At 40.1% G+C, this 16,450-nt stretch overlaps 1 pseudogene; it reads left to right on the plus strand.

The window, feature by feature from the left end:
• LOC133925420 (protein PUTATIVE RECOMBINATION INITIATION DEFECT 1-like) overlaps positions 1-16,450 on the plus strand; it is a 51,407-nt pseudogene that overhangs the window by 27,970 nt on the left and 6,987 nt on the right.

A 16,450-nucleotide genomic window follows, 5' to 3' on the forward strand; every position in this document is an offset into this window, starting at 1 on the left:
ACGTCCCGAGCACCTTCCGAGTACTCGCGGGTACGTCCCGAGTACTCCCGAGCAGATCAGTACCGCAATAGTAGCAGCGCCTCTACGGTATCCACACGTACAAGGATGGAATCGTCGTGCGCCGGTGTGCTAGCACCGCGCGCCCGGCTAGGGTTTCGAAGGGAGTTCGGGAATAAGAGGCGGCCAGGGTTTCTAAAAAACTCAATGCGTCTTGGCCCCTGCCTATTCTTATATAGAGCACGCTAATGGGCCTTTAATCAACATTAAAGCCCATTATGACTCTAAACCCTAATGGTCCTTTAATCAATATTAAAGCCCATTAGCAGATCCAATCCGCAAACTCAATCGCCTCTAGGGCATATCACCAACACTCATCAAGGGTGAGATTGATAAACTAAGTTGAAATATGCCTTGGTTTACTTGTGATGAGTGATTGATATTGATATTTATTTACTTTGATGATCTTCGGTTTTGCATGAGCTTTGATATGGTTTGAATTGATTTGGGATTTCATTTGAGCATATTGATTATGGACTAACTAAAATTGGAGTTAGAGATATGTGTTTGCTTGTCTCATGGTGTGCAGGTGATGGATGCAACTTGACAGCCAATAGCGGGATGATCTGGACCAAGCGGAGTGCTTGGTGCAAGAACACATAGAGGTTAAGCAAAACATGAAAGGCGGATGGAGACGACGTGTTGACAAAGTCATGCGAAGGGGATACCGGTGTAAGTGACAAGACGGCATAAGGGATCGGAAGCGGGAGAGAATTACCGGCGATCAGGATCGCAAGACAGAGTACAAACGTCGATATCGGAGCGCTTGCTTAAGATGTAAGCAAGTAGAGAGTCACGCTTTGAGAAACGTGCTAGGGTTTCGCAGTTTGGCCTCAAAACCATGAGAGGACTGGAGGAGTACGTGGTACCACCGTGAAGCTTGCATCGAGGTGAAGCTAAGTCATGAAGGCATCGTGGCCGTCCGATGAATTGAGAAAAAATAGACCAAAATACTATCGATGGTAGGTAGAAGTGTACTACAAGAGAGGGTTGTTTTGGGAAAAAAACTAAAAAATTTAAGCGTTAAGTATCCTAAGCTTATAAATAGAGGGGTAAGGCTATGAGAGGAGAGGAACAAACCATTTTGAGCCCCTTGTACTATCCATATGAGAGATTTGTGCTAGGGTTTTAAATGAGATGAAGATAAGTACTTAGCCTATGTATTGGGTGAGAGCATTGTGTGGAAAAATCTTTGTATCTGTCTAAAATAGGGCTGATGTCTACTACAATAAAATTTATTTTCTTCATGTTATTGTGCTCACCTCATTCTAGTTTCCTTCCATTGGTTCTTTTGCAAGTTTACAAGTTTTTCGGTTTCCGGATTTGATTTTTGTTTTGATTTTTGGGCCGAAATTTCAGCACCTTGTGAGGTCATTTTTCTTGTTGTTAGAGGCATAAAATTCACATACACACATTTATGTGATGGAGTTTTGAATTCTCTTAGCTCTAGACAATCAACTTGGAGAGTTTTTCTTTCTCAGTGTTTATCTTTTCTTGTTTCTTTGCAAGTTGTGATTTCGGTGTTAAGACAAATGAATTGATCTTAAATGAAACCTATGGTTTATATATCATCTGTGGAGTCGTGTTGCTTCGATTTTCTTTTATTAAAACTTATATTTATTTTCGCTTTCGCTTGAGTTTTGAGATGTATTGGGTGATCCAAATAAGAAAAGATCATCGATTTCATAAGAAATTTGTTGAGTCGCTTATTCGCTCCTTCTACTCACTAATCTTGTTCCTACAACTTGTAACACCCGTTGCCGCTGGCGTTGATTATCGAGATGTGAGTCAGAGGATCTCACTCAAGAAGAACCGGAGGGCGAAGAGAACTTGAGAGTGAAGAAGACAGGAGGTAAGTGTTCTGAATGTTTTCATGTCTGAATCTCCCTCCAATTCGGTTACAGGCTATGTTATATACTCAACAGCTACTCATTGCCCATAGGGCCCCACCCATGCCAGCTAGACATATACACCACACCGGCTCACCAACCAATCGTCACCAACCAACTTGTTTGAATCAGTTAGCGCCCACACTGCTACCTGGAGGTCCGACATCCGCGCGGCCCACCCGTGCCTCCTCGTGGCCCCGCTCGCCGATGCGCTCGTGGGCGCCACGGCCCGACGCGATGCTGCGCTCGCCGCGCAGGCGTGCGACCTCGCAGCCGCCGTGGGCGCCCCCGCCGCCTCCAAGGTCATCGCCCGCCTCGCCCGCGTCCTCTCCTTCGGCTCCCTCGTCAAGCACCTCCACACGGTACGTGCGCCCAACTGCGCCGTCCCAGCTACTCAGGTTTTCATGCTACGCTAGCTATCTCAGAAAATTCTATCGTTAGAAATGGTTCTGCACGGGAGGACATTGTGAGATAGTGGATTTTTAGAAGGCTCATTCTACGCTGATTTGGTTGGCTGCAAAGATGTTTGGAGGAGGCGTGCAGTGGAGGTTAAGTGTCACTGGATCGAGCGTTTGAAAGGAAATTCTAATTTTTTTCTGCATGTAAGAATGAGGTGAACAGTAAGCCTAGCGTTGATAATTTTTCGGCATGTAAGGCTCCATTTGGCACAGCTCTGTATCCAAGATCCATGTTAGATCTAAAGTTATTACGTGAAAAACAGATAAATAAGACATAAAATTAGTGGTGAGTCATAATATGACTTGTCAGTTATAATAGTAGTGATAGGTTGTAGTTGTGATCCGTTACTTATGACAGGTAATAAGTGGCAGTTCATCTTAGACCAGTCATAAGTGACATATCAAATTATAACCCATCATCGTAGGCTAGTTATAAGTGATGTATCAAGTTGTGACCTGTCACTAACGACTAATTAATCAGGGACGGGTCATCCTAGTGTCATTAGTGACGGATCAAGTTGTGACCCGTCACTAATGATCATTTTGATGAAACAGAGCAGATAAAGAAATTTTAATTAATCAATTATTAGATGTATTAACCAATCAATTTGCTATCACAACTTACTTCATTTTTTACGTAGTAAATGTACATAGTATGATGCTATAATTTATTTATTTATTTTTTATTTTTTCTCATCTCAGCAGTATTAGAATAGGAATCATCGTATATTTCTACTCAAATTTGATGTAAGGGGTGGCGATATAGACACAAACGCGTATTCCAAAAATGGTGCAGAAACTTTAGGGAGGCGAGAACTCAATCTTCTAGACCATTTTTTGTCTCGAAAAATTCACCAAATTTGACAAAGTCAAAAAGAAACAAATGCAACTTTTTCTGTAGATATCTGTAGAGTCAAAAAAATGTCAAAATTGGAGTCTGTATGCAAAAGTTATGTCTGTTTTACCGAAGACGCTTCGGATCACCTACTTGGTAACATGGTCATAGGCGTCACCTAATCAGTTTATGACCCATCGCCTATGACTTTTGGCAACAAATATTAAAAGGATAAAATATCTATTTTCTATCACAACGATATGATAGCTGAGGTGGTAAGGAGTACACACGTGAGGGGAAGTCGCGGGTTCGATTCTCGCAGATGCAAAGACTAAAAGCGGTTTTAAAATGAGGAAGCTTGTGGGGCATATATGATGTGCCCTGTATTGGGTGGCTCGCGTAAAAACATATATTTTAACATTTTTTGTCAAAAATCACGAAAATATCATAAATAATGGGTCACTATAATGACTCATCACTTATAACCTTTATAATTGATAGATCAATTTATAACCCGTCACATATGACTGAATTGGTGACAGGTCTTAACCCGTCACCAATAACGACTCATTAGTAACATGTTCAGAGTGAAGAGTGCGAGATCCATCACTAATGACAGTTGTCACCGTCACCCGTTAACTTTTTTCATGTTGTGAGTTTGTATAATAAAATAAAGTGATTTAAATATTTATTTTTTATTAAAAATAAAACCAGATGACTCAACCAGATACCCTCAATGCACCCACAATTCTAAATCCTAGATTTTTTAGAGCTGGTTGTAAATCTAGGATCTGGATCATGTCAAAAAGCCCCTAAGAATGAGCTAGCTTTCTAGTTGTTGCAGTTCATGAATCAAACAATTATTTATAGTGGTGAAATCGCCACATGATTTAGTGGCTTCTTAATATGTCGGCAGAAGATTTATTAGAGCTATTGCACTAGATATGGAAGCTGATACTGAAGAAGAATGACGAGAATATTTGACTAGGAGGAAGAATTATGGGAAATTGCCAGCCTTCACATGATTGACGCACTCTACATTCTCTTATTTTTCGTTACTCCTCAGAGGCCAATCTCATTTCCTATAATTGTTTGCACTGTCATGTTTCAATTATTTCTGCAACACCACCGTTCACATTAATCTCAAATTTTCAATAATGTGTATTTTTTTACAAAGGAGGTATGGTTTTTTTTTTCTTCTTGAGAATGCCTTTGTACTCAATTGCCTTACATTTTCTTTTGCCATCATATGAACAGCTACAAACTGAGAGAAGCATCAATTAAGCCATTTCAGTTGTTATCCTCTTTGTCTGATTGTACTGAACTTATATTAGAATATTCTCTTATACATTTATACCATTAAATAGACTGGCAACAGTTAATAGGATGCTTAACACACCATTTGAATTAAACATACTACTGGTGGCAGGGAAAAGCTTAACCCAGTGCAGAATCATTTTAATTGATTAGTGTCACTCCGGGAGATGTGTCCAAAGGTTGGAGGATGATCGGCTTGCTTGCCCTGTTACAGTAGTTGTGGTTTCGGACTACTGCATTTTGAGTGGCCCGCAGACCTTAGTAGTTGTGATTTTGCTCATTTGGAGTGGCCCGCAGACCTTTTACCTCATCATTTGACTGAGGCAGACTGGATCACTTAAAGATATGAGGCACCGTGGTACTTCTCTTGTAACTTATGCTGAAGTAGTGACCACAATATTGTTGCAATTTTCTTGAATTGATTTATCTCCTCATGTCTGAATCTTTCTTTTATGTCAGTGCAGCTACATTGTTTGGGGCTCTTGCTAAACTCTACCAAAGATGCTGCAGCATATATAGGAGATAAACATTCTCTTTTCTTAAACCTTGTCAATGATCTCTGACTACCAAGGTGAACACAACTGAATTCTGATGTTTATTTCTTACCTTCCAAACACCTGATCTGGCAACATCCTTAACGTCCTCTATACAGTGATAAAATTCGTCGAGAGACTCTTTGTGCTATACAAACTCTCTATATTAAATGCTACCCCATGGGACAATATATGTGATAATGGAGATGTGGACCTTTCAGAAACTGGAAGGAGCTTGCTTCAACTCTCTTGAAGTCCTACTCAAAACTCAAAATGATTTTGTTCGCTTGAATTATGTTGGTTAGCATGTTTCTTATTTTTATTTAATATTGTTTTAAGAAATAAATGGACTATACTAGCATATATTGTTGACTGAAAACAGAATGCAGTACTAGTGATGCATTTTCTCAGATAATTGTTTACTTATTGTAGTGTTATATACAAGTTGATGCTCCATCCAGCAATAGATTCCTGATGTTTGAACTTTAATATTATCCAACAAACAACTCTGACCATTAGTTTTTGTCACAACATATACATAAAGTTGACAAAAGTTCTTTGTGACTAATCCACACGTTATTTTCATGTGAACATTCTAAATATATAAGATACAATTAGTCAAAGATCAAACGAGTTATATGGCAAGCTTCACATAGTTTATAAACTTGAGAGTAGTGAAAGTGGTACAAAAAGATAGTCTGCATACATAAATTGACGAATGCACCATTTCTGAAGCTATACAAGACTGTAGGTACAGATGAACTTCTGGAGCAAGCTTCAATACTTCAGAGTTCCTTTAGTTTAAGAGTGTGTCAAGGTAGGAAAAGAACTCAGAATGTTGATTGAGTACCTTCAAATTGTTTGCACTTTGCAGTGATGAAATTCCTTGCAGCAATAAGAAATATAACATCTTCAAACTATTTTGACTAATGAATTTCGGGTCACTTTTTCTATAGTTATCAGACAACTCATCGAACGTCAAAGTTGAAACTTTTAGCATTTGCTCGCTCTCTACTTGTTAGTGATGTTCCTTTTTTGTGATTCTGCAGCATTGCTCCTTACTTTAGCAAAGAAAGGGCCCTTTGACGTTTTGCTGCTTAGTGATTAGAGTTCTGTGAGGAATAGTGATGTCCTAAAAAGAGATGAATTAGGACACTTAAAAAACTAACGACTTCAAAAACTTCATATGACAAACCTATCTCAATTTCTATCTAAATATGCTCTAAGTTTATCTAGTGTATCTACTCTACCGTTTAAGAGGATTACAACCTACTCTAGGATGGTAAATTGTAAGTATGTAAATGCAGAAATATAAATAAGGTAGAGAGGCAAACTTGGCGTAAGGGATTTTTATCCCGTGGTATCGATGGCACATAAGTCACTCCTAGTCCACGTTGGAGCCCTATAAAGGATATGCTCTTGATCGCCAAATCGATTCCGGTCATAGCTCTTGAGCTACCAAGTCACCAAGACAAGACTTCAAGCACGATGAGCTACCAAACCACTACGGAGAGGTCTCACCACTAACCTCTCTTCCAGTTACTTGTGCACCATTTTCACTTCAGAGCTTTAGTCACAAAGACAAGGGCATCCGCATCCCCACACAATCTTCTTGACGCCGCTCCACACCAAGTCAGAGGGTCAACAAGTTACCAATGAGTTACAAAGACTCTAAGGCGCTAGCGTACCTCTCGGTACATAGTTGAATCACTCCTTGATCACTCTCTAGGTTGTAGCACCTAGCAACACTTATCTCTAGACCTATAAGCACTAATTGCTCTCTAATATTGTGCTTAATTGCCTTAGATGAACACTTTAAACACTTTGGTGACTTGGATATCTTCTCAAGTGTATATGGGATTCTCTAGACTTTAGCACCTTTAAATGGACGAGTGGAGGGCCATACATAGCCTTAACCCTACGGACTAGCCGTTGCTCCAACGACTCAACTTTATTGTGAACACCGGATCATCTGGTGTAGATAGTGGTATAAGCACCAGATCATCCGTTGTGTACAACCTCATAAAATAGCCATTAAAACCCACTCAGAACCACTTATGAACACCGGATTGTCTGGTGTATACTTTATCTAAATCACCACACTATCCGATGTGTATACCCTAGCCTAACCGAGCCAACTTCTCCACTGTTTAACTGTTCAATGTATTGATCTTTTGATCACAGGACCTTCTGGTGCGTATAGCTTCATCTTCTCAGAATTTTTCACACACTCTGTTAAATACTCCGGTGTGAGCCTCTAGTGCACACAATATTGATCACCGAACCATCGGTGTATATAGCTTCATCTTCTACGAGTTCTGGAAAACACTCTGGTGTGCACTGTCTTTTTATCACCAGACCTTCCGTGAGTACCAACTCATATCAGCTCAATTTTGTATCCTTCTAGAAAATGCTCTGGTGTGTATACTTGTGGTATCACCGGACCATCTGGTGTAGTTATTTTCTCTAAGATTTCTCCAATTCAATCAAACTTTATCCCGCCTTTGGTGGCTTCTTCATGTATTGCATCCATGAGAGCTACTAACATATATTCTTGACAAATATGTTAGTCCCATTGACTATATTGTTATTAATCACTCAAATCACAATTATGATCTAATAGGGCTATTTTCACTATAATCTCCCTCTTTTTGGTGATTGATGACAACACAATCAAACCAAGTGGCAAATAATAAACGATACTAATTGTAGAGAGTATAAAGCCTTACCACATTGCTTGGTGTAACACCCGGTTTTAAGACTAAATCGAATGTAAACTACATGTATGCCAAGATCAAGTTACATACACGTAGTAACGTCATAAGTGAGTAACAAACATAATATCATTTATTACAATGTTACTTTATTACACCAATGTACCAAGGGTCTAAAAGAATATTACAAAGCAACGGAAATAAACTTAGCATGGCGCCCAACTCCACAGGCAATCAACCAAAAAGTCACCTAGTTAGAACTCAGCTCCATCTTCTGGGAAATCCTCGTAGTCTTTGCCTTCTGGGCAGCAACAAAATTATGGGGGAGAGAACAAGCGTGAGTATATGGAATACTCAGCAAGTGTGGGAAAAAAATATGACACGTGGGCCAAAAGTATAGATAGGCTTAACTCAAGGGTTTGTTTGCATAAATATCATTTTAATAATAAAATAGTTATAAAAGCAACCTATTTCTATGTTAATGATTCTTATGAGCCAAGGTTCCGACCACCTTGCTCCACAACCGAGGTTCCAACCACCTCTAAACAAAACTAACTTGAATCATAGTTTCCACCGCTGTGATCCACCAAATCCAATTCAAAACCAACCTGGGAACACCCGATTCATCATGTGAGGAGTCCATGCCGCTCATGGCCATGAGCACGGCTGGTATATTAGTTTTCACTCTACAGAGGTCGTACACTTTACCCATAAGACGTGTCCTCCTTCTTGCCCGTGTCGATCAAACACTTACACACTTCCGAGGTGTGCGGTCAGGATTCAACTGCAAAGCCTTTCCAATGCCTCTCTCAGCAAGTGTCGACCCGCTGAGGTTTCACCACCGTACATAAGTTGAGTACACCCTCTACCGCATAAGCCCCCTCTTGCGCCTTACGGTTCTAGGAATTACATCATTCTGTCTCCGTACCACCAAATGATTTCCACAATACTGAGAATAGCGAATTACTAGGCTAGGCTCATCCCATAACAGGCTTGTGGTTGTACTATTTTCATGGGTGGTCGATCCACGAACCGATCTTTAATATGGTCTTGGCAAGACCGATAGCATCCAACATAGGGAGATAACCGATATCTGATAAAGCTAACATTCTTATCTGGAACATTTCCACATGCCAACCAACATGCCAACTTGCCAAGATCCTATTTCCAAGTCTAAGCATTTTACCCAAGTTCAACATTATTAACCAAAACCCATTTTTCCTATGCTACCCATGAGTAAGCACGACTAAGCATTTCTACCCAGAACATGACGATTACACTACGGGTACAAGGAAGGTTATGGAAAACTAGTAAACCCTAACAATAAGATATCATGTTTGATGAGCATGCAATTTGTAAAACAGAACTTTATAAAAAAAATAGGTGCAAAATGTTCGAGGACACTTGCCTTCTCCGTTGAGTTGCTCGAAATCCCCAAAGTCTTGGTCCTGAATGTTCTCGATCGCCTCCGCGACAAGCTCCTCTACAAGTGAGTAAACAAGCACCACTAAGAACAGACACTAAACAAGGCAACCACATAAAACCACCTAAAAGAAACACTAGAACAAGCTAGAGCATAATTTTAGGAAGATATAGGTGAGAGAACCACCCAAATCAGAGCACCGATGCCAAAATTATGGCTAGTGGAATTTTAAACGGCTAAAAATGATTAAAACTATTTTTCTGCAACTATACCTAATTTTTAAAAGGCCTAAAACATTTATTAAAATTTTTTCCAGAGTTAGTTTATAGCATAAAACTAATTAAAACAATTTTTTATAAATTAAACTAATTTTATATGCAACAAAACATATTAAAAGCATATATTTTGTCAAAGAAAACATTTTTAAACATTATCAGAATTAATCTAGATTTCCTAAACCATTTTCCAATTTAAAATATTTATTCTAACATTTTTACAATTATTTTTACAATAGAAGAACATTATATAATATTTACATAAATAAAAATAGAGCAAAAACATTTATATAAAACCCTTTCTATTTTCTAGAATTTTTGTAAACATAAAAACCTATTTTCGGAATATTTGGATTATCACGAAATATTTTTCTAAAGAAAACTCGGCTATACTGCACAATCGCTGACATCAGCGACTAACTAGGCTCTGATCTGCTGACCGGACCGCCACGTAGGACAAAGATGCCTATGTGGCCGCAAAGATGCCTATGTGGTCGCAAAGATGCCTATGTGGCTGCACACGTAGCACGTTGACTAGGCCGAAGGCTATTTAAATCACGCGCATCAATCTGAGAAAGAACGGTTGAGATCCAACTACTGCAAAGGGGTAAGTTACTTCTAATCTACACCGATCACACGAGATCTAATGGTAGAGGGGCGAGCTACCTCGGCTCCAGCTCGAGAAGACGTCAGCGCTGCGATGCTCGGGAGTCGACAGAGAATAGTAGAGTGCGACCAGAAGGCAACAACAAACTCGTTTGACAGGTCACGGCACGTCAGGAACGATGGACGTTCGGAAGTCGACAACGAAGGGTCGTGGATGACAAGATGCGGACAACGGGAACAGGTGCGCACTCGGACGCCTTCTGGGAGGCTTCGAACGTCACGGCAACAGTGAGGTGGCTGGGCGGAGGTTCAGCGACAGCGCTGGAGTTCATGGTTGGAGGAAACTTGATAAGACTTGGGGCTTTGGGCGCGGTGGAGTGCAAAGAAGCTCGACCTAGGGGTGAATCAAGGTTTCATAGAGGGAGGAGGGTGAATCGACGAGGTCGGCGGGGTCTTAACTCGGCGACGAGAAAATAGGGTGTGATTTCCATCTTCCTAGTGTGATTTCCTTCGCGATTGCGCCTGGCTTGATTTCCTTCTTCACTGTGGTGTCAGTTACAAAGAAATCGTGGCCTCTTTCCATAACTTGGGTGAGGGGATGACAGGAACCCAACGGGCGGGTGCTCACAGAGATGGAAAGAGAGGATTCAAAAGAGAGGAGAGGGATGACAGGCGAGGCCCCCAAAGCAAAGAGAGAACACATAGAGAGAGATCACAGGGAAGGGAGAAAATGGGCGTGACACTTGGATGCATGTTCTTACCACTTAGTCTCCCTTTTGTTGTGGCTCCCCCTTTCTCCATTGCTGCTATCTCCCTTGATCGATCCATACAAGAGCTTCTCCATTTCATGCTTTTAATACTAAATGTAGATGAGTCCCCCTTTGTCAACCTTGGCATCTTGCTTGTTCTCCACTAGGAATGCCTCTTCCTTTGGTCATAAAACTTCTTCTCCTTTGTCAACAATCTCAAAAGGGCTATATACACATGTTAAACTCGAGGAAGAGCATTAGAGCACATGGAAGAGGGTTTTATAAATCATGATCCATATAAAATAATACCAATTTAATAGGTATACCAATTGTAAGGATAGGAGGCATTGATATAAATTGAAAAAGACAAACAAGTATCATAATTCATGAAATTCATACGATATAATCTAAACTCTCTTATATGTGTGCATATATATAATGAGACCCACTTGTAGGAATGAAGCAATATATGCATAACTAGATAATAAGTAGAGGAAGGAAGTTTAAGCTATATCATGTATGGAGGTAGCTTAAATGAACAAATAGATTGATAATGATACCAATTGAAGCTCTTAAGCATTGCATACCTCTGGGGACTTGTTGATCACCACATGAGACTACAAAAGATATTACTTGAAACACATGTTAGTCTCAAAACTACAACCCATAGGATATACTCCCCCTAAATGTATGCATACAAGTGTTGAATACTTATGAGAGATAAGCACTTATTTTTTTATAACAATTGGGATTTATCCTATAAATTGGATCATGACACATGAAAGATACCAATTGTAAAACTAGTGCCATAAAGGAACCTACAATTAATAAACCATGTAGGTTGCACATAAGAAAGAGAGAAATACAAGTAACCTACAATATGAAAATCTAAACTAAGCATTGCAATAAATATACATATGCATATACAATCCTAGACAAGCCAAATGAGATACAATAGTTGAAAGATTTTGCATCTAGCTCCATTACCTCTTTTACCTTTGGATGAGGATTTGGGTATTTAATGATCATGATCTTCATTAATGTGCCCAAAAATATGCACTTGACTTTTTTGCTTGAACCTTCACTTCATCTGGCGAGCCAAGTCTCTAAATCCCCGAGTCAACTTGTGGACTTCAAGTCTTCTTTGGAACCCAAACCGATTGGGGTCCCTTCATGTTGATGATGAATTCCTTATGCACCTAAATCGGTTGGTTCCACCCTCAGTCGTTTCTTCTAACCATGTGTGTGACTACTTTATCATTGTTTTTCTTCTTGAGCTTGTAGTGGTTGCTCTTGATCTTGGTCTTGTAGTTGGGCTTGGTGTATACGTTGAATGTCTTGTTGGAGGTTCATGATCTTTTTCTTTTTTTTGATCTCCTTCTTGACTTGCTTGATTGAAAGGACGTGTGACCTTCTTGATGGCACTTGAAGCATGTCACGGTGGACCCCTCCGCAAGCTTCTACATTATGATAGCATGTTTATCTTGAGGAGGTTGGATATGGTTCTTGCCCTTTAATCTTGCCAAGTCCTTCTTAGGCTTCTCCACTTCTTACTTGATCTCATCATTCTCTTATGTAATGAGGTTGTTAGGTGGTTCTACAACAACATTCTCAACACAAATCTCACTGCAAAGGGGTGAGCTAGATAAATCAATTAAATCCTCATAAGAAGTGGAAGCATCTACCTTAGGTTTGAAATTAAAGAGAGAGAGATGGCTTCAAAGGTAGCATGAATATCATTAAGGGTATTGAATTTCTTTAGTTATTTAGATTGTTTCTTTAAGGCCCTTTGTTATTCGTTGATCAAATCAAGAAGTTCTTCATGAGAGGGAGAATCCTCATCGGATTTATCATCACTTACGTGATGACGACTTACATGATGACGACTTTGAGGAAGAGCTTCTCTTGGAGGGGAGGATGGTGAGGCTTTCATCACTTAAACTCGATTCTTCATCGTCGCTCACCCATCTTCCTATGCTTGTGAATGCTTTGCTTCTTCCTCTGGTCTCCCTCTTTTTCTTAGTCTTCTTCTTTTTCTTGATATGATCAATTGTTTTGACCAAATCTCAGCATTGATCATCTTGATCTTCTCCTCTACTTGTAACATAAGCTTAGCCATCTTGGGATCAATTTCTTCATCGCTTGATGTGTTTTGATCATCCTCTTCATAGATCTCTTCATCTTAATCACCATCATCTTCGCTTGTGCTTGACTCTTTCTCTTGTCTTCTCATCTTTGCCTTCATGTGTTTGCATTGAGCTTGCTTGCTCGTGAGAGCAAGTTTCTTGGTGCCAGATGAGGTAGAAGCTTCAACCCCCATTTTTATGGTCATCTCATGGGTGGTGATCTTTCCTAGAACTTGGCTTGGAGTCATCTTGCTCATGTCGTAATTGTTGTAGATGATGGAGACAATCAACTTGTACTTCGGAAGAAGAACTTGAAGTATTCTTCTCACCACTTGAGCATCTTCAATTTGTGTCAAATCTAGCCCATTGATCTCATTGACAAGAATATTCAAACGTGAGTACATGTCATTAGTACTTCTGAGAAACCAAATTGAGATATGCCTTGGTTTATCTTGTGTGATGAGTGATTGACGTTTGTGTGGCTTTTGTTGATTAGCATATGCTTGGTTATATACTGTATTGTTGATTTTGTCTAACCAAAGTTGAAAAGAATTAGAGTTTGTATTGGTATTTCAATACAGGAAATTTGCACTGACCGGATAGTCCAGTGTGAGGGTTTTTTTTTTATCTCACTAGATAGTCTGATGTGTGGTGTAGATGTGAGCACTAGAGCTTTTCAGTACAAAAGCAGAGATAAATTCATTCATCGAAAGGTTCGGTGTGGGTGAGAGTGAGCGCCGAACTATTTTTCTAGAGAAGGGTGCAAATGTGAAAGTCTGGTGCAGTAGCCTCACCGGATGGTCCGGTGTATGCACGGGTTATCACCAGAGGCTTCATCGGACAAAGATTTCCAGAGAGGTTGAAAAACTAAGTTCCAATGAAGATGTACTCACTGGATGGTCCAGTGATGGGCGTGTGAACATCGGAGAGTATCACCGGAGTTTTTCAGTTTTGAGGCAAATGTTAAGGTGTTCACAGGATTGTCCAGTGTTGGAAATTTGTGATCACCAGACTATTTTTTCCAAAGAGGAATGCAAACTGGGTTCTAGTGGAGTTGTACTCACCGGATGGTTCGGTGTTGCACTAAGACCGAGCGGAGTTAAGGATGATCCTAACGGTACACATAGAGGTCAAGCAAGGCAAGAGATAAAGGTTGATGAAGGTGGCGTGTTGACAAAGTTAAGCAAAGGGGATACCGGTGCAAGTGATAAAATGATCCGAGGGATCGGGAGCGGGAGAGACTTGCCGATAATCAAGATCACATGACAGAGGACATGTGTCAACATTGGAAGACTTACTATAGGTCAAAGCAAGCAGCTGTGAGTCACACATTAAGAAGTGTGCGAGTCGGTTTCCCAGTTTGGCCACAAAACTGCGGGTGGATGGAGTACACGTGGCATCATCGCGAATTTTGCGTCGATGCAAAGCTAAGTCGTAAAGGCACCATGGTCGTTCGATGGATGGAGGAGAAAATAGACCAAAATACCCTCAGTGGTAAGTAGTAATGTAATGCAAGAGAGGTGTATTTTTTAAACAGTCAAGAAAACCTGGGGGTCAAGTTTCCTAGGCTATAAATAGAGGGATTTGGCTGGTTGGGAAACCACCCCTTTGAGCCATCCATATGAGAGCTTTGTGTTAGGGTTTTAGAGGAGAGGGAGAGAATTGCTTAGCTTTTGTAATAGGTGAGAGTTTTGAGAGATAAATCTTTATAATCCACCTAAAATAAGGTTGACCTCTTTGAGTAATGAAGTTTAAGTTTTTGCATATGTTTGAATTCCCCTCTTTCTAGTTTCCTTTTATTGGTTCTCTTGCAAGTTTGCAAATTCTTGGTGTTTTATTGTTGATTTTTATTTTTCTTTTTGAGCTGTAATTTCAACACCTTGGGAAGTTGATTTTCTTGATGCTAGAGGCATAGAATTCACATACACATGCATATGTGATGGAGTCTTAAATTCTCTTGCCTCTAGACCATCATCTTGGAGAGTTTACTTGCCCGGTGATCTTGTCTTTATTTTGTTTATCTTCAAAGTTGCGAGCTTTTAGGCACAAAGACACATGGAATGATTTTGAATGGAACATATGGTTAATATTCCATCTGTGGAGTCTTATTAATTTGAAACTTTCCATCTTACTTTGCCTCTCTGAGCATTTTGCTTCTGCTCAAGCTTTGAGGTGCGTTGGGTGATTAAAAATAGGAGAAGGATATCTATTTTGCAAGAAATTATTGAGGCGTCTATTCACCCCCCCCCCTCTAGTCCACTTTCGGTCCTACAACTTTCATGAGCAAATTATTTGATGCTATTGAGCTTAGTAACAAGCACATGGTATTTCTCATTGCGCACATCCTTTTGTGCTTTCATGTATTTTAAGGAGACTATTCTAAATATCATGTGCATCGGTGAAAGAATAAACAGATTAAATGTATCAACACATCAAGATGATAAAAGAATATTCTTTACCAATGCATCTAATTATCTTGCTTTGTTTATGAGGCGTTGCCTCATCCCTTCCTCGATGATTCTCCAACATCTAAACCTTTGGTATGCAAATAATAAGTCATCAGAATTTTCCATCGGGGAAAATTAGTGGCGTTGAAATGTGGAGCATTATAGGTATCCATCCCAATTCTGGACATCACAACTCTAGGTGGTTAAACCTATCAAGAGCACGAGGCGCTGATACCAATTGTGAGGAACAATAAAGTCCTAAGAAAGGGGTGAATTAGGACACTTAAAAAACTAATGACTCCAAAAACTTTCCAAGACAAATCTATCTCAATTTCTATCTAAATGTGCTACCGCTCAAGAGGATTACAACCCACTCTAGCAAGGTAAATTGCAAGTATGTAAATGCAGAAACGTAAATAAGGTAGAGAGACAAACTCGGCATAAGTGATTTTTATCCCGTGGTAATGGTGGTACACAAGCCACCCTTAGTACATGTTGGAACTCCACAAATAATATGCTCCCGGTCGTCAAGTCTCTTCCAGTCACGACTCTTGAGCTACCAAGTCACCAAGACAAGACATCAAGTACGATGAGCCACCAAGCCACCAAGGCGAGGTCTCACCACTAACCTCTCTTCCGGTCACTTATGCACCATCTTCACTTCATAGCTTTAGTCACAAAGACAAGAACCTCCACGTCCCCGCACAATCTTCTTGCTGCCACTTCACACCAAGTTAGAGGGTCAACAAGTTACCGACGAGTCACAAAGACTCTAAGGCGTTGGCGTACCTCTCGGTACACGGTTAGATCACTCCTTCATCCACTCTCTAGGTTGCAGCACCTAATAACACTTATCTCTAGACCTATAAGCACTAGTCACTATCTAATGGTGTGCTAAATTGCCTTAGATGAACACTTTAATCATTTTGGTGGCTTGGATATCTTCTCTAGTGTATATGGGATTCTCTGGACTTCAACACCTTCAAATGGATGAGTGGAGATTATATATAGCTTTAACCCC

Source organism: Phragmites australis, chromosome 7 (genome assembly GCF_958298935.1).
Source record: "Phragmites australis chromosome 7, lpPhrAust1.1, whole genome shotgun sequence".
Taxonomy (NCBI): Eukaryota; Viridiplantae; Streptophyta; class Magnoliopsida; order Poales; family Poaceae; genus Phragmites; species Phragmites australis.